The 25,987-nt window shown below is 34.2% G+C and overlaps 1 non-coding gene across 1 annotated transcript; it reads right to left on the bottom strand.

The window, feature by feature from the left end:
• Window positions 1-9,815: 9,815 nt before the first annotated feature.
• On the bottom strand, window positions 9,816-9,922 carry LOC139845685 (small nucleolar RNA R71). The gene has a single exon (XR_011758449.1). It is a non-coding gene; the product is annotated as a small nucleolar RNA R71 (small nucleolar RNA).
• Window positions 9,923-25,987: the final 16,065 nt, after the last annotated feature.

The raw sequence follows: 25,987 nt of genomic DNA, 5'->3' as shown, positions 1-25,987 counted from the left end.
CCCGCAAATACCTTATGAAAGGTTATCCAGCTATTCTAGCAAATGTCAAGATGATTGAATCGAAAGAGAAGCATATTGAAGATGTACCAGTGGTTAAAGACTTTCCCAATGTGTTTTCCGAAGATCTTCCTAGTCTTCCACCTCCTCGACAAGTTGAATTCCAAATTGATTTAACTCCCGGTGCTGCTCCTATTGCTAAAGCTCCATATCGTTTAGCACCCTCTGAGATGAAGGAATTATCCAACCAACTCCAAGAACTATTGGATAAAGGTTTTATTCGTCCAAGCTCGTCCCCATGGGGAGCTCCTATTCTGTTTGTTAAGAAGAAGGATGGTACGTTAAGGATGTGCATTGATTACAATGAACTTAACAAGCTTACTATCAAGAACCGTTATTCGTTGCCGCGTATTGATGATCTATTCGACCAACTCCAAGGGTCAAGCGTTTATTCAAAGATTGATTTAAGATCTGGTTATCACCAACTCAGAGTTAAGGAATCCGATATTCCTAAGACTGCTTTTCGCACTCGTTATGGGCACTATGAATTCTGTGTCATGCCTTTTGGTTTGACCAATGCTCCTGCTGTGTTCATGGATCTTATGAACCGTGTTTGCAAACCTTATCTCGACAAATTTGTCATTGTGTTCATTGACGATATTATGATCTACTCTAAGAATGAGGAAGAACATGAGCAACATCTGCGCATGATTCTTGAACTCTTAAGAAAGGAACAACTTTATGCTAAATTTTCTAAGTGCGAGTTTTGGCTTAAAACCGTACAATTCCTTGGACATATTGTTGATAGAGACGGAATACATGTCGATCCAGCTAAGATTACAGCTATTCAAAACTGGGAGATACCAAAGACTGCGAAGCATATTCGTCAATTTTTGGGACTTGCCGGTTACTATCGGAGATTTATAAAAGATTTTTCTCTCATTGCTTAACCCCTTACGAAGCTAACTCAAAGAGGGAAGAAATTTAAGTGGTCCGAAGAACAGGAATCTGCTTTCAAGATTCTGAAGGAGAAATTGACCACAGCCCCGATTCTATCTTTACCTAAAGGTACTGACGACTTTGTTGTTTACTGCGATGCTTCAAAGCAAGGCTTTGGTTGTGTTTTAATGCAACGTGAAAAGGTTATTGCCTATGCATCTAGGCAGTTGAAGAAACATGAAGGGAACTATACCACACATGACCTTGAGTTAGGAGCCGTGGTATTTGCATTGAAGATATGGAGACATTATTTGTATGGTACCCATTTTACGGTGTACACTGATCATAAAAGTCTTCGACACATCTTTGATCAAAAATAGCTGAACATGAGGCAAAGCCGATGGCTCGAGTTATTGAACGATTATCACTGTGAGCTGAAATATCATCCTGGCAAGGCGAATGTAGTTGCCGATGCCCTTAGTCGAAAAGACGATGTTAAACGTGTTCGTGCTCTAAACCTGAAGATCAAATCAAATCTTATCTCGCAAATCTGTGAAGCTCAATTGGAAGCTATTAAACCGACACTTATCGAAGGTGAAGGACCTATTGGTTTCGAGAACCAACTTCAAGTGAAAGCTAATGGTACACGGTACTTTGGAAATAGAATTTGGGTTCCTCGCTTCGGTAATCTCCGTGAACTAGTCTTGGATGAAGCACATAAGACTAGGTATTCTATTCATCCCGGTTCCAGTAAGATGTATCACGATGTGAAGCAATTCTACTGGTGGCCTAACATGAAAGCCGACATTGCTACTTATGTTAGCAAATGTCTCACTTGTTTGAAAGTCAAGGCCGAACATCAAAAGCCTTCTGGTCTGTTGACACAACCTGATATTCTGCAGTGGAAGTGGGAATGTATCACTATGGACTTTGTTACTAAGTTACCTAAGACTTCGAACGGTAACGATACTATTTGGGTCATAGTTGATCGTCTTACTAAATCTGCACATTTCATACCGATCAAGGAAACCGACAAAATGGAGAGATTATCACAGCTTTATATTAAAGAAATCGTCTCACGTCATGGTGTTCCTCTCTCGATTATTTCTGATCGCGACAGTCGATTTGTTTCCAGATTCTGGAAAACTTTACAATCTGCTCTTGGAACTCAACTCGACATGAGTACAGCCTATCATCCGCAAACTGATGGTCAAAGTGAACGAACTATTAAAACCATGGAAGATATGCTACGTGCTTGTACAATCGATTTCGGCAAAGGTTGGGATAGACACCTACCTTTGGTTGAATTTTCCTACAACAACAGTTATCACTCCAGTATTAAAGCTGCACCTTTTGAAGCTTTATATGGCCAGAAGTGTAGATCTCCTTTGTGTTGGGATGAATTCGAGGACAGACATTTAACTGGTCCTGAAATCATTCACGAAACTACCGAAAAGATCGTTCAGATTAAGCAACGATTAGAAACTGCCTGTAGCCGACAAAAGAGCTATGCCGACAAGAAACGAAAAGACATCGAATACCAAGTTTGAGATAAAGTCATGTTGAAAGTATCCCCTTGGAAAGGTGTTGTCCGCTTCGATAAACGAAGTAAACTCAGTTCACGATATGTTGGACCATTCACAATCACTGAAAGAGTCGGTCCCGTGGCATACCGATTAGAAATACCAACCGAACTCAGTCAAGTACATGATGTGTATCATGTCTCAAATCTTAAATGGTGTCTTGCTGATGACACACTGGTTATTCCTCTGGATGATGTCCGCATTGATGAGCAAATACACTTCGTTGAAGAACCTATAGAAATCATGGAAGGAGAGGTCAAATAAACGCGTAAAAGCAACATACCTATCGTTAAATCTGTTGGAATTCGCGTAGAGGCCCCGAATATACCTAGGAATGCAAAGACCACATGATACAGAAATATCCCCATCTCTTCTCAACTGCTGATGCAAACGAGGAAACTACCTAAAAACTTCGGGACGAAGTTTTCAATAACGGGGAGGTACTATAACGACCCTCATTTTTCCATTCTATACTTTTTCCTTATTAAATTGCCCAACAATATAATTAAACTTAATAATTAAACTTTATTCGATAATTGTTAAGTGTTAAGAATTATAAAATATACTAATTAACTTTGTACATTAATTGACAAGTTAATAAAAATAATGAGTTATTAATCTTTGTGAACAAATAAATAACTTTAAAACTTGTGTATTAAAAATAATTAAACTTGGATAATTAAGAAATTATTTAACCTAAAATTAAAGTACAAGGACTTAAGTGAAAAAGTTAACCCTAATCCCCCTAAACCCTAGCCGATTTTTAGAGGGCAAAATTACCCTCTTACCCTCCTAATTTTCGGCTCCCATGACCAAACTTAACTCATTTTCCAAGCCAACTTGTTCCCTAAGTAATTCCTAATTAAACCCTAATTCTAGAATAATCCTAACACTCCTATAAATAGAGGCCTAACCCAAACCTAATTCTTGTACCAAATCACAACAACAATTCTCTCCCAAAAATCTCTCTCCCTCCCTCTTGTTTTCGGCTAATACCGAAACCCCAACACCATCATCACCATCGAAATCTTCAAGGATTTCCAAGTGATCTTCAAGTGTTCTTCGCGTTCTTCATGTTCTTCAAGAATCTTCAAGGAGTTCTTCAAGTTTTTCAAGGCTTTGATCTTCAATCTTCATCGTGTTCATCACTTCTTTGTTAGTCATCTCGAATCTTCAAAGGTATAACATAAACCCTAAACTATTTACATAAACTTTGATTTGTTTAATTCATATTCATGTTATAACACATTCATAAACATACACACACCTAGATCTACACATGAAAGAAAAAAAAACATATTTGTATGTATATGTATGTCGACCAAAAGGAAAAAAAAAAGGGAAAAGGAAAGTTTGGTCTTAAAACCTTAGGTTTTTACATGAAAGATTTGTTTATGGTTAATTTAGGAAACAAAATAAATATATATACATATATATATATATATATATCGACATATACATATATATACATGTAAAAAAAATATTTTTATTATATATATATATATATACACGAAAATATACATATATATATATATATATACTAAACCCTAATTACTTAAACCCTAAACCTAATTAATTATTAAACCTTAATTAATTAAACCTAAACCCTAGACATTTATGAAACCCTAGGACATTAATTACTAAACCCTAGTTATTAATTACTACTTTAATTAACTAACCCTAATTAATGAAACCCTAATACTACTTATACTATTAATTAACATGTATACACTATTACTATTACTAACACCTATAACCTATTACTTATATTGTAACATATAAAAACATTTTGGGATATGTATTAGAGATGTATAGATCTTCGAACTTTCTTGATGAATGGTTTCTACGAAACTCTAGGCGGAAGGGTTTGGATTTCCGATTTAAAGGATCATATAGCTCAAGCCCCTAGATCTGAAATGGCCATTCGAATGGAAAGGGGTGATTGAAAGCTTATCTAATACGGCAAGTATCCTAAAATGAAAAATACTCTTAAAGTAGAAACTTTCTATTTATAGAAACTTACTAATATAAGAAACCTACTAAAAGTGAAAACTTTCTAAAAATAGAAACTTACTAGGAAAGGAAACTTAGTAAAACGAACTATATTTACAACACTATCATACTTAAACATCTACTTAAACTTGGGCAAAAACACTTACTACTCTTAAATGTCAATAGGTTGACTTTTCTGCTCACTCATCCAACTTTCTATTCCGAGGAATATCTCTCTCTCTCTACTTACTAAGGTGAACTCATAGCCCCTCTCTTTATTGCTAGCAAACTTACTTACTTATTTAGGGTGAGACACATGCTGTTTTTACATTTTACAATTTAGACACAAGTACCAAACTGTTAAACTATGCTATACCCGGTTATGTCCGACTAAGTCCCTACAGTGATATTTTTAATTGCTCGTTGATTGCATGCTTAATTATTGGGGGTAGGCCTATCGGGAGAAACGTCCCCGATACATTTGACTAAGTCATTGTATTACTTAATAATGAAATTAAACCGACAAGTATAAACTACAACTTGTCTTTGGGGCAAACTTGAACGTTTAGTCTAAATATCACGCACTGGCATAACTTTTTGATCCGCGAGATCAACCTTACAAACTAAATCTTGTGGTCTAAAACAACGGTCAAACTTATTTGTTAAACCTATGATTTCACTCAACCTTTTTGGTTGACACTTTAGCATGTTTTGTCTCAGGTGCGGTTTGATTCAAGCTTTCTTTCTTACTGCTTATGTGATGCTACTTGGATATAAGATCAAGAGATATCGCATTATTTACTTTTGCATTTGAACATTTACATTATTGTTACTTCCAACTTTGTAACGACATTTCATTTTTCACTGCGTACTCTCAATAAAGTATAAATTTTCTCATTTAGTATTGTTCTCGTTATTATAATATGTTGGTATATTTTGATATTAAGTCACATTTCGCCCAGGCCCTAACTGGGGGTGTGATAATACATATACTAGATTATAACCCACTAATTCGCGAGACATAAACATAATTTAAAATTCATCGTATTCGCATATATATATATATATATATATATATATATATATATATATATATATATATATATATATATATATATATATATAATACGAAATTCAGATAAACTAAAAATACATACCGAGTTATTACTGATACAATGGTTGGTTGTCCTTAAATGAGTTGTGATAATGCTAAAAACGAACATATATTTCATAGCATTATCCCTCAAGAAAGAAAAGCTTTTAGTTGCAATTGTTCTATTTACAAGTGATATTCGTTTAAATAATAAAAGGTGAAGACAAAAGACAGATTCGACGAATTGAAGACGCAAACGACCAAAAAGCTCAAAAGTACAAAGTACAATCAAAGTGGTTCCAATTATTGATAAGAAACGTCTCAAAATTACAAGAGTACAAGATGCGAAACGCAAAATACAAGATATTAAATTGTACGCAAGGACGTTCGAAAATCCGGAACCGGGACCAAAGTCAACTCTCAACGCTCGACGCAACGGACTAAAAATTACAAGTCAACTATGCACATGAATATAATATAATATATAATTAATTCTTAAAATTAATATATATTATATTATATAATAAAAACCGTCGGCAGAAGAAACAAAGACATGTGAGCTGAATTCCAGGGCCATGCGATCGCATGGCCTGGAAGGCAAAAAGCCATGCGATCGCATGGTAGTAGGTAGCAGCTGACATGCCTATAAAATTCGAGTTTTTGCTCATCATATAACACATCTTTTTCTTTCTCTCTATCATACGATATATATATATATATATATATATATATATATATATATATATATATATATATATATATATATATATATATATATATATATATATATATATATATTATATTTTAATTTTAATTTTAATTTTAATTTCTAATAATAAGGGTATGTTAGCGAATGTTGTAAGGGTGTAAGTCGAAATTCTGTCCGTGTAACGCTACGCTATTTTTAATCATTGTAAGTTATGTTTAACCTTTTTAATTTAATATCTCGTAGCTAAGTTATTATTATGCTTATTTAATACCGAAGTAATCATGATGTTGGGCTAAAAATATTAAAATTGGGTAATTGGGCTTTGTACCATAATTGGGGTTTGGACAAAAGAACGACACTTGTAGAAATTAGACTATGGGCTATTAATGGGCTTTATATTTGTTTAACTAAATGATAGTTTGTTAATTTTAATATAAAGATTTACAATTGGACGTACCTAGAAATAACTATATACACTCAATCGGACACGATGGGCGGGATATTTATATGTACGAATAATTGTTCATTTAACCGGACACGGGAATGGATTAATAGTTAATAGACTTATTAAAACAGGGGTGAAATTATGTGCAAGGACACTTGGCATAATTGATAACAAAGTATTAAAACCTTGGGTTACACGCAGTCGATAACCTGGTGTAATTATTAAACAAAGTATTAAAACCTTGTTACAGTTTAAGTCCCCAATTAGTTGGAATATTTGACTTCAGATATAAGGATAATTTGACGAGGACACTCGCACTTTATATTTATGACTGATGGACTGTTATGGACAAAAACCAGACGGACATATTAAATAATCCAGGACAAAGGACAATTAACCCATGGGAATAAACTAAAAATCAACACGTCAAACATCATGATTACGGAAGTTTAAGTAAGCATAATTCCTTTATTTTCATATTTAATTGCACTTCTAATTATTGCACTTTTATTTATTGTCATTGTATTTAATTGCACTTTTAATTATCGTACTCTTTAATTGTCGTACTTTTTATTTATCGCATTTTTATTTATCGCAATTTCATTATCGTTATTTACTTTACGCTTTAAATTAAGTTATATTTATTTTTAATATTTTACATTAGGTTTTAACTGCGAATAAAGTTTTAAAAATCGACAAACCGGTCATTAAACGGTAAAAACCCCTTTAATAATAATAATATTACTTATATATATATATATTTGTTTTTTTATAAATTAAAACTAATATAGTGTTAAGCTTGTTTAAGTGTATCCCTGTGGAACGAACCGGACTTACTAAAAACTACACTACTGTACAATTAGGTACACTGCCTATAAGTGTTGTAGCAAGGTTTAGGTATATCCATTCTATAAATAAATAAATATCTTATGTAAAATTGTATCATATTTAATAGTATTTCGTTGTAAAAATAATAGTATTTCCTAGTACCCCTCGCACACATCAAGTATTTTTGGCGCCGCTGCCGGAAAAATTCTGCTTAAACGCCGGAAGCGCAACGCTATATATATAAAAAAGATTTTTATTAATTTTTAGTTTACTTTTTATAAAAATACGTTTTTAAAAAAAATACGTTTTAGTTTCCAAAAATATAAAAAGAAAAACAAAATTTATATTTTTGTTGTTAAGAGTTGTTAAAATTTATAAAAGTATTTTTATTTTAGTTTTTAAAATTAAATTTTTATTTAAGATATTTATATTTTATTCTATATAAATCATAAAACAGAAAAAGAAAAAATAAAAGTTTACGGGCTATACTGTAGCAGCCCAACCCACCTGGCCTGAAAACATACTTCATGCGATCGCATGGATTTTTAAGGTGAGGACCATGCGATCGCATGGCCCTGACAGACACGCCACAAACAACCCTAAAACAACAATCATTACGGTAATAATTATTATTATTATTTAATTTAAACCCTAATTAGGGTTAGATTATTTAATTAGTTAATTTAGTTTTTATTTAATTTGTATTTTAAGTTTATTTAGTTTAATTAAATTATAAAATTAATAGTTTTATAAAATAAATAATATAAAAATAATATTTTATAAAAATTGTACTTTTTACAACTTTTAGTTTATTTTTATATTTTGTACCCTTTTAATTATTTTAGCGTAATTTTTGTATTTTTTCCGCTCGTTTTTAGTTTTAATATATAGTTTTTGCCATAGTTATTTTTATTTCTAGATTTTTAGGCTTTGCCGTAAAGTCCCTTAAGTGCTTTTTCTTTAGACTAAGATTTAGGTGCTTTAGAATTTTGCGACGCTTTTTTAAGATTTTAGTACCCTTTTTAAGTCATTGCCATTTGGGATATAGTATTCCTTTTAAGCTTTAATATTTTTAGACGCAACTTTTAATTCTTAAATTTTAGTGCCTTTTAAGTTACGACGCGCTACTTTCTTATTTTTATTTTTCGACGCCTATTATTTTTCGATCTTTTATTTTTCGACCTTTTTCGACGCGCTCTTTTTCTTTCTTATTTCTCGACATTCTAGTTTTAGGACTTAGATTTTTTTCTATTTCTTCTCTAAAATTTCTTTAAATTACGAAAAATTATTTTTAAGTGGTTAAATTGATAGACATCAAAATTTTCTGGTTCGCAGTAATAGTTGGATTTGTACGTGGACTGGGTTATTGGAGCCAAACAGTACTCAATTATATTGAGACCAAACGAATCCTGCCCCTCTGCTGCATCTTTTGGCTATTCGAAACGTGGGCAAAATCAGAAAAGTCTATTAATTTGATAACTTATATAATTTTTCTTTCTTTTTTATAACTAATAGGATATTCAGTGAATGCATCGAGCAAAACGTTCACCACCTTTTGTACGTTCACCACCTGTAACTCGATCAAGACATCTAGCAAATATTGTCGCCGTTGATTTTTCTTTAGAATCGTCATCCAGTCGACCAATTACTCCAATTCAAATTTCCGATAATCCATTTTTTGAACCCGACATCACAATTGAGAATTCGAAGAATATTCAGGGGCAATTCATAGATCCTGAACCATTAATCTTTCCTCCAGAACCACCAATCATTCAAACAGAGATTGTTGAGGAACGAACCATTAAATCAGAATCCTCTAGTGATTCAGATTCAACAAATTCAATCATGGAAAATCTGGAACCTCTAAGTATGGAAGACCGAATGAGAGCTAAACGCACTGGCCAAGGTCACGCAATTACTCAACCAGACATTAATGCGCCAGATTATGAAATCAAAGGACAAATCCTACACATGGTAACTAATCAATGCCAATTTAGTGGTGCACCGAAGGAAGATCCAAATGAACATCTTCGTACATTTAATAGGATCTGCACTCTATTTAAAATTCGAGAAGTTGAGGATGAACAGATATATCTCATGTTATTTCCCTGGACTTTAAAGGGAGAAGCCAAAGATTGGTTAGAATCGTTACCTGAAGGGGCGATTGATACATGGGACGTTCTAGTTGAAAAATTTCTTAAACAATTCTTTCCGGCATCTAAAGCCGTTAGACTTCAAGGAGAAATTGTTACTTTCTCACAGAAGCCAAATGAAACTTTATATGAGGCTTGGAAAAGATTTGGAAAATTACTAAGAGGATGTCCGCAACATGGTTTAGACACCTGTCAAATAGTACAAATATTCTACCAAGGATGCGACATCACTACAAGAAAAGACATAGATATAGCAGCTGGTGGTTCCATTATGAAGAAAACAGCAACTGATGCTTATAAAATTATTTATAACACTGCTTCCCACTCACATGAGTGGCACGAAGAAAAAGATATCGTTAGATCATCTAAAGCAGCTAGAGCCGATTCTAGCCATGACTTAGATTCCATTTCCGCAAAAATAGATGCTGTCGAGAGACGAATGGAAAAGATGACTAAAGATATCCACTCAATACGAATTATTTGTGAGCAGTGTGGAGGACCACATTTGACAAAAGATTGTCTCAGTATTGAACTAACAATGGAACAAAGAGAGAATGTTTCATACATAAACCAAAGGCCTGGAAATAATTATCAGAATAATTATCAACCACCAAGACCGATGTACAATCAAAACCAGAATTATAACTGAAATGTTCCATACAACAACCAACAAGGTCCAAGTAATCAACAAGTATCCAATAATACTTACAACCAGCAAAGACCTATTTTTCAAAATAAACCACCACAAACTGATGATAAAAAACCAAATTTAGAAGACATGATGTCGAAGCTAGTTGATTCTCAAACACAATTTTTCACATCTCAGAAACAAACGAATGAACAAAATGCTCAAGCATTTAGAAATCAACAAGCTTCTATTCAAAATTTGGAACAAGAAGTAAGCAACCTAGCAAGGTTAATAGGTGAAAGAAAACCGGAAAGTTTACCTAGTGATACAAATACTAACCCCCGGAATGAAACAGCTAAAGCCATTACCACAAGAAGTGGTATTACACTTAAACCACCTAAATACCTGTAATTTTTGATAATGCTATTCCTACTCCACAAGAACCACAATCCGATCAAGATAAGGAAAAAGAACCGGTAGTTGAAAAGGTTAATGAAGATAACACAGTTAAGGTTAAACCTTATGTTAAACCATACCAACCACCACTTCCTTACCCGAGTAAAATGAGAAAAGAAAGACTTGAAGCCGAGCAATCCAAATTCTTGGATATGTTTAAACAAATAAATGTAAATCTTCCTTTCATTGATGTGATTTCAGGAATGCCTAGATATGCTAAATTTTTGAAAGATCTAATCACAAATAGAAAGAAAATGGAAGAACTCTCGGCTGTTACTATGAATGCTAATTGTTCAGCAGTGCTGTTGAATAAGATACCAGAAAAATTATCAGATCCAGGAAGTTTCACAATTCCATGTTTTCTGGGTAGTCTTAGTTCAATAGAAGCATTGGCAGACTTATGTGCTAGTATAAATCTAATGCCGTATTCACTATACGCTAAACTAGACCTTGGAGAATTGAAACCAACACGAATAAGCATACAACTAGCCGACCGAGCAGTAAAATATCCTAGAAGGATAATGGAGAACATGCTAGTTAAAGTTGGTACTTTAGTATTTCCAGTAGATTTTGTTATTCTGGACATGGAAGAAGATTCTCGAGTACCTCTCATATTAGGAAGACCATTCTTAAACACGGCTAAAGCAATAATAGACGTGTTTGGTAAGAAACTGACCCTAAGTATAGAGGACGAGAGTGTTACCTTTTCAGTTGATAGAGCCATGCAACAACCGCAATCTGCAGATGATACATTTTATTATATTCAAACCATAGATTCACATGCAGAATTGTTAGAAGAATTTCCAGAATTACAAGGAACAGGAGAATGTTCTTTAGGAGAAGGAACTGAACCAATTGATGAAACTGAAATGTTAGCTACACTTATGGCTAATGGATATGAACCAACAACAGAAGAAATTCAAATGCTAAAAGAAGAAGACAGATATCGATATAAATTATCGATAGAAGAACTATCGACATTAGAGTTAAAGCCACTTCCAAACCATTTGGAATACGCTTATTTACATGGTGAATCTGAATTACCTGTAATAATATCGTCTTCTCTTACTGAAAATGAAAAATCACAACTCATTTCTTTGCTAAAAGCTCATAAACCAGCTATTGCATGGAAAATTCATGATATTAAAGGAATAAGTCCTTCGTATTGCACACATAAAATCCTTATGGAAGAAGGTCATAAAACGTATGTGCAAGGCCAACGAAGACTAAATCCTAATATGCAAGATGTTGTTAAGAAAGAAATTATTAAACTACTTGATGCAGGTTTAATTTATCCAATTTCTGATAGTCCATGGGTAAGCCCAGTTCAATGCGTACCTAAGAAGGGTGGCATGACTGTCATACAAATGAGAAAAATGAGCTTATTCCTACTAGGACTGTAACAGGATGGCGTGTTTGTATTGATTATAGAAAATTAAATGACACCACCAGAAAAGATCACTTTCCCTTACCTTTTACTGATCAAATATTGGAAAGATTAGCCGGAAATAGTTACTATTGTTTTCTTGTTGGTTTTTCCGGATATTTTCAAATTATAATAGCACCCGAGGATTAAGACAAAACCATGTTCACGTGCCCTTATGGTACTTTTGCTTACAAACGCATGCCATTTGGACTTTGCAACGCCCCTGCTACCTTTCAAAGGTGCATGATGGCGATCTTTCACGACATGATAGAAGAATGCATGGAAGTTTTCATGGATGACTTTTCAGTCTTCGGTGATACTTTTGAAACATGTCTAGTTAATCTTGAACGAATGCTTATTAGATACGAATAATCAAATCTAGTACTTAATTGGGAGAAATGCCATTTCATGGTCAAAGAAGGCATCGTTCTTGGACATAAAATTTCAAAGGAAGGAATTGAAGTGGATAGAGCTAAAGTAGATGTAATTGCTAAACTTCCACATCCCACCAATGTTAGAGGAGTTAGGAGTTTTCTAGGGCATGCCGGTTTTTACCGACGTTTCATAAAAGATTTTTCTAAAATTGCCACTCCTATGAATAAACTCCTAGAAAAGGATGCTCCATTCATCTTTTCAGATGAATGCATCAAATCTTTTAATATTCTTAAAGAGAAACTCACTAATGCGTCGATCATGATAACTCCAAATTGGAATCTACCGTTTGAACTTATGTGCGATGCAAGTGATTTTGCAATGGGAGCCGTTTTAGGACAAAGGTTTAAAAAACGATTTCAACCTATTTATTATGCTAGTAAGACGTTACAAGGAGAACAAATGAATTACACAACTACTGAAAAAGAACTCCTTGCTATTGTCTTTGCTTTTGACAAATTTCGTTCATATCTCGTTCTAGCTAAAATGGTGGTCTATACCGACCATTCTGCTCTTAGATACCTATTTTCGAAACAAGATGCCAAACCACAATTAATCCGTTGGATCTTACTCTTACAAGAGTTTGATATTGAAATCCGAGATAAAAAGGGAGCAGAAAATCTCGCCGCTGATCATCTTTCTCGTCTTGAAAATCCCGAATTAGAAGTTCTAAATGAATCGGCCATACAAGACAACTTTCCTGATGAATATCTATTGAAGATAGATTATAGTGAAATTCCATGGTTTGCAGATTATGCAAACTACTTAGTATGTGGATTCCTTGAAAAAGGGTTGTCGTACCAAAAACGAAAGAAATTCTTTAGTAATATAAAACACTATTTCTGGGAAGATCCACATTTGTTTAAAAGTTGTCCCGATGGAATAATACGCCTATGTGTATTCGGAGACTAAGCTAGTCAAATCTTAAACCATTGTCACACAAGACCAACAGGAGGACATTATGGGCCTCAACTTACAGCAAGAAAAGTTTATGATGCTGGATTCTACTGGCCTACAATTTTCAAAGACGCACACCTTCTTTGCAAATCCTGTGATGCTTGTCAAAGGGCCGGAAAAATAAGTCAACGTGATGAAATGCCACAAAATGTCATTCAAGTATGTGAAGTATTTGACATTTGGGGTATTGACTTTATGGGTCCATTTCCAAAATCTCATAAAAATCTCTACATTCTCGTTGCCATTGATTATGTATCTAAATGGGTGGAAGCACAAGCTCTCCCAACTAACGATGCACGAGTTGTAGTCAACTTTTTAAAACGTGTTTTTGCAAGGTTTGGAACACCGAAAACTTTAATAAGTGATCGGGGTACTCATTTTTGTAATAATCAACTTGAGAAAGTTCTTAAAAGATATGGAGTAACTCATAAAATCTCCACTGCTTATCATCCACAAACAAGTGGACAAGTTGAAAATACCAACCGAACTTTAAAACGTATTCTAGAAAAAACCGTAGGATCAAATCCGAAGGAATGGTCCATTAAATTGGAGGATGCACTCTGGGCTTTTAGAACAGCCTATAAAACTCCAATTGGAACCACACCTTTTAAACTCGTTTACGTAAAAGCATGTCATCTTCCAGTAGAAATTGAACACAAAGCATTTTGGGCTTTGAAGACATGTAATCTTGATTTACATGAAGCTGGACGTCTACGATTAAGTCAATTAAACGAATTAGAAGAATTAAGACAAGAAGCATACAAAAATTCATTAATCTATAAAGAAAGAACGAAGAAATGGCATGATAAAAGAATCAGAAGTTCAAAAGAATTTAAAGAAGGAGACAGAGTTCTTCTTTTCAATTCACGATTCAAGCTATTTCCTGGAAAATTGAAATCAAGATGGTCTGGACCATTCATAGTCAAAAGTGTTTTCCCTTACGGAACAGTAGAATTAATAAATTCAAATGGGATTGAATTTAAGGTTAATTGTCACAGAATTAAACATTACATAGATAGTCCAATGGAAGTTGACAACGAAGTTAATCACAATTTCAACACCACAGCTAACTAAGTGTGGGGAGAATCAAGTCTTTAAAGGATAATATGTATTTCTGTTAGAGTTAGATGTTCTGTTTTCGTGTAGTTCTCGAGAATGGAATCCGAATGGTCTTTCCCTAGCAGATCCTAAAGAACTAGTCTTCTCCCCCCATTCTGAATTTTTATTTTTTTAGGTTTTACTAGATGAAGACTTCCTGTGAACTAAACCATGGTCTAATGCTACACGCTTTGATCACTAAACATAATAATGACACCCTTCCAAGTGAAATAGTATCATTAATCAGAGGCAAAGTGGACGGAGTAAGAAAAGAATCTAGGAACGAGAATAATAAGTTACAATTTGGTAAAGGAAAATCAAAATCCGCAGCGAAAAGGAGAGCTCGACACCTTGAAAGATGTCACAAATGCGGAAAATGGTCACACGAAGGAAAATGTTCGACGAATCAGACATATTCCAATACCGAATTTGTTACTTTATGCAGAGATGGACCGTTCATATGCTTAGAAGAAAAAACGTTGAATGCTCGAGGTTACGCCTATGTAGCTATCGAAAATCAATTAGTCCAACTATCTTATGAGTGGGCTAAAGCATATCACTAAGAATACTATCTCACAGGTAAGTATGTACAGTTTTTATTTTTATTTTTATTTTTATTTTTAACCTTTTGATAATAAACGCTAATTTGTTCGCTATAAAGTATTAAATTGGTATTCAATAAAATTAGGTTTTGCGACCGAAATTATTGATATCATACAAAAATTTATTACATCACTGCGAAATTTACCGTTTATTCTTAAGGTATAAATATCTTTAATCAAGCAACCCAAAATATTTCAAAATTCGTCATGAGTTAAATTAGGTCGTTGAATCGAAATTACTTTATCGAAAAGAGGGGCGTATATTTTTGATAATATTTGATTGATTAAAGTGGGATAAAAGACCAAAAAGATTTTTAATTTTATTTTTTACTTTGTTTTTAAAATTAATATTAAAATAATATTGTAAACTTTTTAAATTAATATATTTAAAATTGTAAATATTTGAAAAATTAATATTTTTAATATAAGTTTGTATGTATAAAAACAAAAATATAAATTTAAGTTTGGTGTGAATTTTTAATATGAATTTTTAATTTTATGCATTTTAAATTTAAGTTTGGTGTGAATTTAAAAATAAAAATTTACTTTATTTCGTTAAGTTAAAAATTTGATTTTTAAAATTCGTCGTAAGTTGAAGATTAGGTCGTTGAACCGAAATTGCTTTACCCAAGGGAGGGACGAGAACTTTTATTATCATTATTTTTAGCCTTATTGAACTAAAGTATGCCAAAAACATTAAAAAACTCAAAAATCTTTGCTTTTAAAACCGCGCTTTAAATTGACAAATTTTAAAATTTTGTCGAGGGACGGACTAGGACAACGATCCGAAACGCCCTCATCCTAAAAAGAAACAAATTTTTAAAATTTTATTAATTATATGTTTTATAAGTTATAATGTTAAAAAAAAAAAAGCCAATGGTACTGTACCCGGACCCCCATGCGATCGCATGTGAAGTGAACTCCAACCTCATGCGATCGCATGAGGCTGGAAAACAGGCCAGATAGAAAAATCAGCGAGCTGCTCTGCTCTTCACCACAATACACACACACATACAAGAAATTCTCTCAAAATCTCACCAAATTTCACCAAATTTTCACCGTAATTCGTCAAATTTTTCGCTCTAATCATGAAATTGTTCAGAAGCTTTTCAAAGAAGGTAAAAATTACACCCCTAAACTCATAAATTTTCTAGTTTTTGTGATAATTACCAATATTTTACCTAATGCAATTTTGTTAATTTCTAGTGTAATTAGTGTTAAATTGTTAGTATTTTATGCATGTATAACCTAGATTGATGCTAATTAACATGATTTGAAGCCAAAAACTTCAAAATTTTTAGAAATCTAGGGTTTGTGTTCTTGAGCAATTTGGGGCTTTTTGATATAAACAGGTTATGGCCAATTTTTGTCATGAATTATTGCTAAATTGAGTAGTGTAACATGTTTAGGTAGCTAAATGATCCAAACTTTAATCCTAAACATGATTTTTGAAGATTAAAGTGGACTTTTTAGGTGAAAAATTCATGAACTTGATTAATTTGATATAATTGCCATTTGAGACTTGTTTAATTACTAGTAAAGGTTGTTTTGACATATTATTTGAGTTAAATGCTTATGAACTTTGTATACATTTTCATATGTGCTTATTTGAAAAAGTGTAGAATTGTAAAAAATTGTGAAAATGTGTATAAGTTTAATTGAACATGTTATTGTGATTGTTTTAAGTTGTTATTTTGCTAACACTAATGCATATATGGATGCACAAATTTTGTGTTTAATGTATTTTGCAGAGAGCCGATACTGGAGGTTCATCATCGTCATCATCTAGACGACCAGCTCCAGCTCCAGAACCAGAACCAGAAATGCAATATGAACCTGAACAAGTACCACAACAGGAACCACAACATCAGCCTGATCAACATGTACCTTATTATGATCCGCTATAGTTTGCTAATGAATTCATAGTATTTCCGATGCATCCACCTGTAGAATACCCAACGATTCCTGAACACACGTTGCATCCTAATCTGAGATTCGATAGACGATGGAGAGATTACTCGGCATATCAAAGTAATAAATTCAAATTAATAACAAAAGATGTAGAGGTGCCTAGGGTAATTGATTGGGATCCTTTGGAAAGGGTCAAACTTGCTGACCGTGTTAGGGAGCAAAGGTATGGCAGTTCTTCTTTTACTAATTGGGAACGCTTATTCACCATTCGTAGACCTGTATACAAGGAATGATGTGTTGAGCTGATGAGTACTATAGCATTAAATGTAGATGTAGATAGATTACATGATAGAAGTTTTCTTAGGTTTATACTTGGCGATAGGATGTACAGGATGTCCATGCTGGACATGGCCAGGGCATTACAGATATATACGCCCGCTGAATTACTACTACCCGATTGTATGAATTTGATTTATCGTGGTGAAAGGGTAGATAGGAATTTTGACGCGAACGCCGTTTGGAGGCGTATGTATGATTATAATGTTTTTGGGCGGGGAGGAACACATACCTACTTACATATTAACAAAGCCGAGCTTCGTATAATTCATAGATTTTTGGCTAACTTGATTACACAGAGAGGTCACAACAAGGAAAAATTGACCTTACATGATTTATTTTACCTAAAGTGTATTCGAGACCCAAGAGGCTTTGTTAATATCCCTTACTGTGTTGGTTTTTATTTATCTAAGATGGTTGAAGGAATACAGGAAGGGGGGATAATTGGAGGAGGTATTTTTGTTACTCTCATTGGAGAGTATTTGGGTGTAGATAAGGACCAAGGGGGTCCACTTTTAGAATGTAGGGAACAGGTTGAGCTTTTAGGATTGGGGGTTTATGCGGGTGCTAAGGTATTGAAGAGTAGACGCAATCAGGCAATACCCTATGTAGGTAGTCATCCGCAGGTAGAAAGAGGATCAGACGAGGAGATGGAGGAAGCGGATGACGTTAGGGATGTCATTCGGGAGGCTATGACTGATGTCTACCAGCGTGTAGATGAGGTAGACATGACAAACGCGGAGAGATTTCGTCGGATGGAGCAGTGGCAAGCTCGGAATGATTACGAGCATTCCAGGCAACGACAACATGATAAATGGGACTATCATCAGCGTCAGATTATGAGCCGGCTGTCACCTCAGGAGCCCTACATCCCGACCCGAACAGCTTACTATCCTCCACACCAGCCCGAGATGAGACCGCCTTATACTCTCTACGACCCTAACCAGGCATACCAGTACACCTATCACCAACCATGGAACCCGGGCGATGACATGAACTGGAACCCCTATGTGATGACCCGAAATTTTTTGACTTATTTAAACCAATTCTCTATACGATTTATTATTTTAACACCTTAAACAAAGTCTGTTAGATTGAGTCTCAAAATTTTAGAACTGTTTCATATATACAATTACCTTTGACTACTCTCGACGATTCATGAATAATTATATGTATGTATATATATATGTACAAGTAAAAACGACTTTCCTACAGTAAAACCCTATTTGCTACAGTAAAAATTACTTTGCTACAGTAAAACACTATTTGCTACAGTGAAACCGTATTTGCTACAGTGCTACAGGAATCCTCATTCTAGTTATTAAAGAAGAAGTTAACGTCTGCACCCATTTTGTCATTACCAGAAGGAAATGATGATTTCGTGATCTATTGTGACGCTTCGCGCCAAGGTTTAGGATGTGTATTAATGCAACGCACAAAAGTTATCGCATATGCCTCACGACAACTAAAAATTCATGAAAAGAACTATACGACGCATGATTTAGAACTTGGAGCAGTAGTTTTTGCACTCAAAATATGGAGACACTATCTATATGGCACCAAGTGTACAATGTACACTAACCATAAGAGTCTTCAGCATATTTTTAATCAAAAACAACTCAATATGAGGCAACGTCGCTGGGTAGAGTTGTTAAACGATTACGATTGTGAAATCCGTTACCATCCCGGAAAGGCTAATGTTGTAGCTGATGCCCTAAGTCGAAAAGAAAGAGTAAAACCTCTTAGGGTCCGAGCTTTGAATATTACAATTCGTACTGATCTCACAAAGAAAATTCAAGCAGCACAGTTAGAAGCTTTAAAAGAAGAAAACGAAAAAGGCGAAATAAGCAAAGGGTTAGAAAAACAACTTAAAGAAAAAGCCGATGGAACCCTGTATTTTGCTGGTAGGATATGGGTACCAAAACATGGTAACCTAAGGCAACTAGTACTGGATGAAGCACACAAAACGAGGTACTCAATTCACCCAAGAAACGGAAAAATGTACCACGATCTCAAGAAGTTTTATTGGTGGCCTAATATGAAGACAGAAATTGCTACTTATGTAAGCAAATGCTTGACGTGTGCAAAGGTTAAAGCTGAGCACTAAAAGCCGTCAGGATTACTGCAACAACCAGAAATTCCGCAGTGAAAATGGGAAAGAATAACCATGGATTTCATTACGAAATTGCCAAGGACTGCAAGTAGTCATGATACTATTTGGGTGATAGTTGATCGTCTAACTAAATCAGCTCACTTCCTACCAATAAAGGAGACAGACAGTATGGAGAAATTAGCACGCCTATATTTAAAGGAAGTAGTTTCCAGGCATGGTGTACCCATCTCCATCATATCTGATCGCGACACCCGATTCACATCACGTTTTTGGCAATCATTACAAAAAGCATTGGGAACTCGATTAGATATGAGCACCGCTTATCACCCACAGACAGATGGTCAAAGTGAAAGAACAATACAAACATTGAAAGACATGTTACGGGCATGAGTGATTGACTTTGGAACCAGTTGGGATCGACACTTACCGTTGGCAGAATTTTCATACAATAACAGCTATCATACGAGCATCAACGCAGCGCCATTTGAAGCACTTTACGGTAGAAAGTGCAGATCTCCTATATGTTGGAGTGAAGTAGGAGAAAGACAACTTACTGGACCAGAAATTATTCACGAAACCACCGAAAAGATCATTCAAATACAACAGCGATTGAAAACGGCCATGAGTCGCCAAAAGAGTTATGCTGATGTAAGAAGAAAACCGCTAGAATTTCAAGTGGGCGACAAAGTCATGTTGAAAGTGTCACCCTGGAAAGGCGTTGTACGATTTGGTAAACGAGGAAAGTTAAGTCCTAGGTACGTAGGGCCCTCTGAAATCACCGAAAGAATTGGAGCAGTTGCTTATCGATTAAAGCTACCGCAAGAACTTAGTAGTGTTCACGACATATTTCACGTGTCAAATTTGAAGAAATGTTTAGCTGAAGAGGATGTCGTAATTCCTCTTGACGAAATACGAATTAATGATAAACTCCATTTTGTCGAAGAACCTGTTGAAATCATGGACCGTGAGGTCAAACAATTAAAACAAAGCAAAATACCGATAGTTAGGGTTCGTTGGAACGCAAGACGAGGACCCGAGTTTACTTGGGAACGTGAAGATCAAATGAAGCAAAAGTATCCACATTTGTTCACTGATATCGCTCATGAAACAGGTACTACTCAAAATTTCGGGACGAAATTTTCTATAACGGGGAGGTACTGTGATGACCCGAAAATTTTTGACTTATTTAAACCAATTCTCTATACGATTTATTATTTTAACACGTTAAACAAAGTCTGTTAGATTGAGTCTCAAAATTTTAGAACTGTTTCATATATACAATTACCTTTGACTACTCTCGACGATTCATGAACAATTATATGTATGTATATATATATGTACAAGTAAAAACGACTTTCCTACAGTAAAACCCTATTTGCTACAGTAAAAATTACTTTGCTACAGTAAAACACTATTTGCTACAGTGAAACCGTATTTTGCTACAGTGCTAAAGTGAAAACGACTTTGCTACAGTGATTTGATACAGTCAACACTATTTGCTACAGTAACACACTATTTGCTACAGTAAAACACTGTTTGCTACAGTAACACTATTTGATGTCGACGAACTAGCAAACAAAAACAGAAAAGGCGGCTGATGTGTGCAGCGGGGTGTACGAAATAGTATTAATTTAAATACTAAATACGACGAAATATTACACAAGTTTTAATTATTTATTTACAAAATGGATATACCTAAACCTTGCTACAACACTATAGGCAGTGTACCTAATCGTAGAGTAGTATAGTTTTTAGTAAGTCCGGTTCGTTCCACAGGGAGCGGGCTTATTGCACACTATATTTTTAAACAATTATATTTGTACAAAATATATTATATTGATAATATATAAAAGGGGGTTTACCGTTTAATGACTGTTTTGTCGATTTTATATTTTAAGTTACAATTAAAACCTAATGCAAAATATAAATGACGATAATTAAAGTAGCGAAAAATAAATGACAATAAATAAATGACGTTAAATAAAATAGCGAGTAAATAAAAGTACGATGAAATATGAAATAAAATATATTATGCTTATTTAAACTTCCGTAACCATGATGGTTGACGTGTTGATTTTAATTTTATGCCCATGGGTTAATTGTCCTTTGTCCTGGATTATTTAATATGTCCGTCTGGTTTTTGTCCATAACAGTCCATCGGTCATAAATTTAAAGTGCGAGTGTCCTCGTCAAATTATCCTTATACCCGAAGTCAAATATTCTAACTAATTGGGGACTTAAACTGTAACAAGGTTTTAATACTTTGTTTAATAATTACACCAGGATATCGACTGCGTGTAATCCAAGGTTTTAATACTTTGTTATCAATTATTTCAAGTGTTCTTGTACATAATTTCACCCCTGTTTTAATAATTCCATAGACTATTAATCCATTCCCGTGTCCGGTTAAATGAACGATTATTCGTACATATAAATATCCCGCCCATCGTGTCCGATCGGGTGTATATGGTTATTTATAGGGACATCCAATTGTTAATCTTTATATTAAAATTAACAAACAATCATTTAGTTAAACAAATATAAAGCCCATTAATAGCCCATAGTCTAATTTCCACAAGTGTCGTTCTTTTGTCCGAACCCCAATTAAGATACAAAGCCCAATTACCCCGTCTTTAATATTTAGTCCAACATCATGATTACTTTGGCTCAAATAAGCATAATAATAACTTAAGTACGAGACATTAATTTAAAAAGGAGAACATAGCTTACATTAATTATTTATCGCGTAGTGTTACACGGACAGAGCTCCGACTTTAAAACCCGTAAAATAACCTTTACATAACCCGAACTAATCTAATATAAAACTACCCTATACTATATATATTATATATATATATATATATATATATATATATATATATATATATATATATATATATATATATTTATTACAGAGTATTATTATTATTTTTTTTATATTTTTAAACTCGGCAGAATGCATGGCCTTTTATAGGCATTTCTGATTTTTGCAGCTCCGCGAGTCGTGGAGTTTTAAGCCTGCAAACTCCACGAGTCGTGGAGTTTGAAAATCCAGCTCACATAATTTTGGAACCTTGCTTGTCGACATATTTTATATATAAATATAAAATATAAATAATTAATATAATTATTTATATATTATATTATATTCTTGTGCATAGTAGACTTGTAATTTTTGGTCCATTGCGTCGGGCGTTGATAGTTGGCTCGGGTACCGGTTCCTGATTTTCGAACGTCCTTGCGTACAATTTAATATCTTGTACTTTGCGTTTTGTAACTTGTACTCTTGTAATTATTAGACGTTTTTCATCAATAAATTGAACCTTTTGAATTGTATCTTGTACATTTGAGCTTTTTGGACGTTTGTGTCTTCAAATCTTCATTTTCGCCTTTTGTCTTCGCACTTATTTATTTAAACAATTACAATAAAAATATAATACAATTACATATGAAAACCTATTATTTATGAGGGATATTGCTATGAAATATATGTTCCTTTTTAGCCTTATCAAATATCCCCATACTTAAACGTTGCTTGTCCTCAAGCAATACATAACTTGAAATAAAATCACACTTCACTCGAATCACTTTTTTATTCTCAAACTTTGTACATCAGTGATTTTGATATAGCGGTATAAACATTGATAGTAACGATGGTTAAAGGTGGGTGTGTCATCCACAGTTGCCTCGGGTTTAGGTCAATGACACTTGCAATCAAATAGCCGATTTACTTTCAGTTTCCAAAGCAAAGTGCACATTTGAAAGGCGGTTTACAGTCCCACATGACTATGAAAATGTAGATCCTTAAGGAAATTGGATCTTTATGAAAACATTTGATCTTTTTGAAAATTTAATCTAGCTTTTACCCTAGATAAGTTTTCCGGAATAACCCTTCACCGGTGTTGCAAAATATTTTTGTGGGTTTCAGATTTGAAAATTTTAGCTCAAAACTTATGATTTTGTGTCACCCACTTGCTATCCTTGTATTAGGAAAGCAACACATCAAGTTTACTTGCTCCGTATATTACCTTTCGGTAAACTACCGTCCGGTTGTAAAGGAAAGCGATGAACAAGCAACTGTTAAGGCAATGTCCCCTGACATGCTTTTGATTATGGTCTATAAACGTGTCGGATGCTAGTACTATCCTTTGTAGGAGCAATAATAAGATCATCCTATAATTTTTTCGGTCTGGCACAAGGTCCTGTCTCCGACCATGCTATGCAACCACCGTTCTTACGGTTGACACCCGATTTGGTTTAGGTGACCTAATGAATTCCAGATGAATTCCTAGGATTTTACGTTCAATGGTAATGAACGCATTGAAAATAGGTTTTCAGAAAACAAATCGGTTTTAATTTTGATCAAAATAGTTTCTCGTTCAAGCTCGAGTTTAGATATCATTGAATTCCATGAGTTTGTAATTCTCAATCTTTAAGGTCAATCTCAAGGATTGAGTAATATCAGGCTTAAAAGCTGATTTTTAATCTTTAAGGAGATTATCCTTTCTGGGGATCTGAATCATTAGTCTTATCAAGCTAATTTGCACGGTGCCCCCCATTGTACGAGATAAATCCTTCTCATAGTTAGGATAAATCTGACCACTTGGCGACCCTGTTTGATGCTGAGGTCCGTAGATTTCCTTCTGATTTTAGAGATGACTTTTCTAGATTTTTCGTCAACCTACAGCTGGTCTGGACGATAACTTCTTGACCTAAATCAAGAAGTGCGTGTCTTTTTCGGAAGACTTTACTTCCTTTTAATGATGGAATTGATTCATCGTGTAGATCCATCTTTTCTTTTCTTTCATTGGGGTAAAATAGTTAGTTTAGTCCAAAACAAAAGCACCTGCAATAAACTTTACAGAAACATGTGCTAGATAGTTTTTAATTGAATAACTAGGTAAATTCTCCCCACACTTAGTTTCTTTCTTTGCTTTTTTATTCTCCTTTATTCCATTTTAAATGAATTCAAGCGTTTTAGGGTGTTTCTCAATTTATGTCCTTTCCGAGGTAACGATAATTTCGGTATTAACACCTAGTTTTCATCGTTCATAAATATGTATAAACATTATTTTGAATTCATTTAGTTGAAAATTTTTCAAATTTTCACAAAATTTGGCAAATAAAACCAAGTGTAAACCCAAGAGAATTTATAACCCTTCCCCACACTTGAGATCATGCAATGCCCTCATTTGCATAAAATCAGACTCTAATTATAAATTCATGAGGGTGATTAGTGTAGAAAAGTGATTGAAAATACCCAGTTTGTAATTACAAAGCTCGTCGAATGATAGATGGCACGCCTCATCGTTCATTCCTTCTTGTTTTATCACACATGCTTTTTTCAAAAACGGCTGCTTTTCTGAACTGTTTACTAATATTTGAAAAAGCATCTTTTACCCTAATCATGCATTTTTATTAACGAGTTATGCACTAACCCGAACCCCTAATTTAACGTTAAGTGGGGTTAGACTTCCCCATACTTAGCTGACGACATGTGAAGTCGGTAGAATAAGTTTCACGAATTAAAATAGTGAGCCAGTTATTTACATCTCGGGTGGTGTATAATATATCAATGGGTTTAAAGTTTAGACTCACTCGATCGTCACTACTTAATTCTTTTTTAAGTGTAACTTTTAGTAAATGGATATGTCTCTTTTCTGGTTCTTGGTCAAATGGATCGATATACACCGACATACATATTATAGGGTGGACAATTCCTAACATTTCCTTCCTTTTATTCTCGGATTAAAGGTTTCACCTCTATTACCCAATTGGGTGAAATCTGAGGTGTCATTATCTATTACAGCTCGTAGTTCATCTTCGATAGATGACTCATCTATTGAGAATATTGGGTTGGAAGGTTGTGGAATGGTGAATTTCGGGATCGAAGTATATTCTTCTTCATTAACGGTACTTATCAGTCCCACCACTTTGGTATTGGGGGTAAAATTTTCAACGTTATCGTTTTCCCAAGAGTACAAATTTGTCTTCCTTATTTCTTCTTCATCCATAGATGGATCGATGATTTCGTCGGTAGAGGCTAATGTGTCGATATGTTGTGAAATTGGTAAGACTGAATAAAAAGTTTCATCGGGATAGTTGGTGATTTCGGAGCTCTCTAATTCATCAAAATTCGATGATATGAGATTTTCTTGCACAATACTCCTCAGACCAACAGGTGTGTAGTCTGATAGAGTTTCAGCTTGCCGGTTTACAAACTCTCTCATTTGTTCATTTTGAGTATTGAGTTCTTCGAGTTTGATTTTCATATTGTCTAATAAATTTT

Source organism: Rutidosis leptorrhynchoides, chromosome 4 (genome assembly GCF_046630445.1).
Source record: "Rutidosis leptorrhynchoides isolate AG116_Rl617_1_P2 chromosome 4, CSIRO_AGI_Rlap_v1, whole genome shotgun sequence".
NCBI classification, from domain to species: domain Eukaryota; kingdom Viridiplantae; phylum Streptophyta; class Magnoliopsida; order Asterales; family Asteraceae; genus Rutidosis; species Rutidosis leptorrhynchoides.
This window is presented reverse-complemented; position numbering and strand designations above follow the sequence as displayed.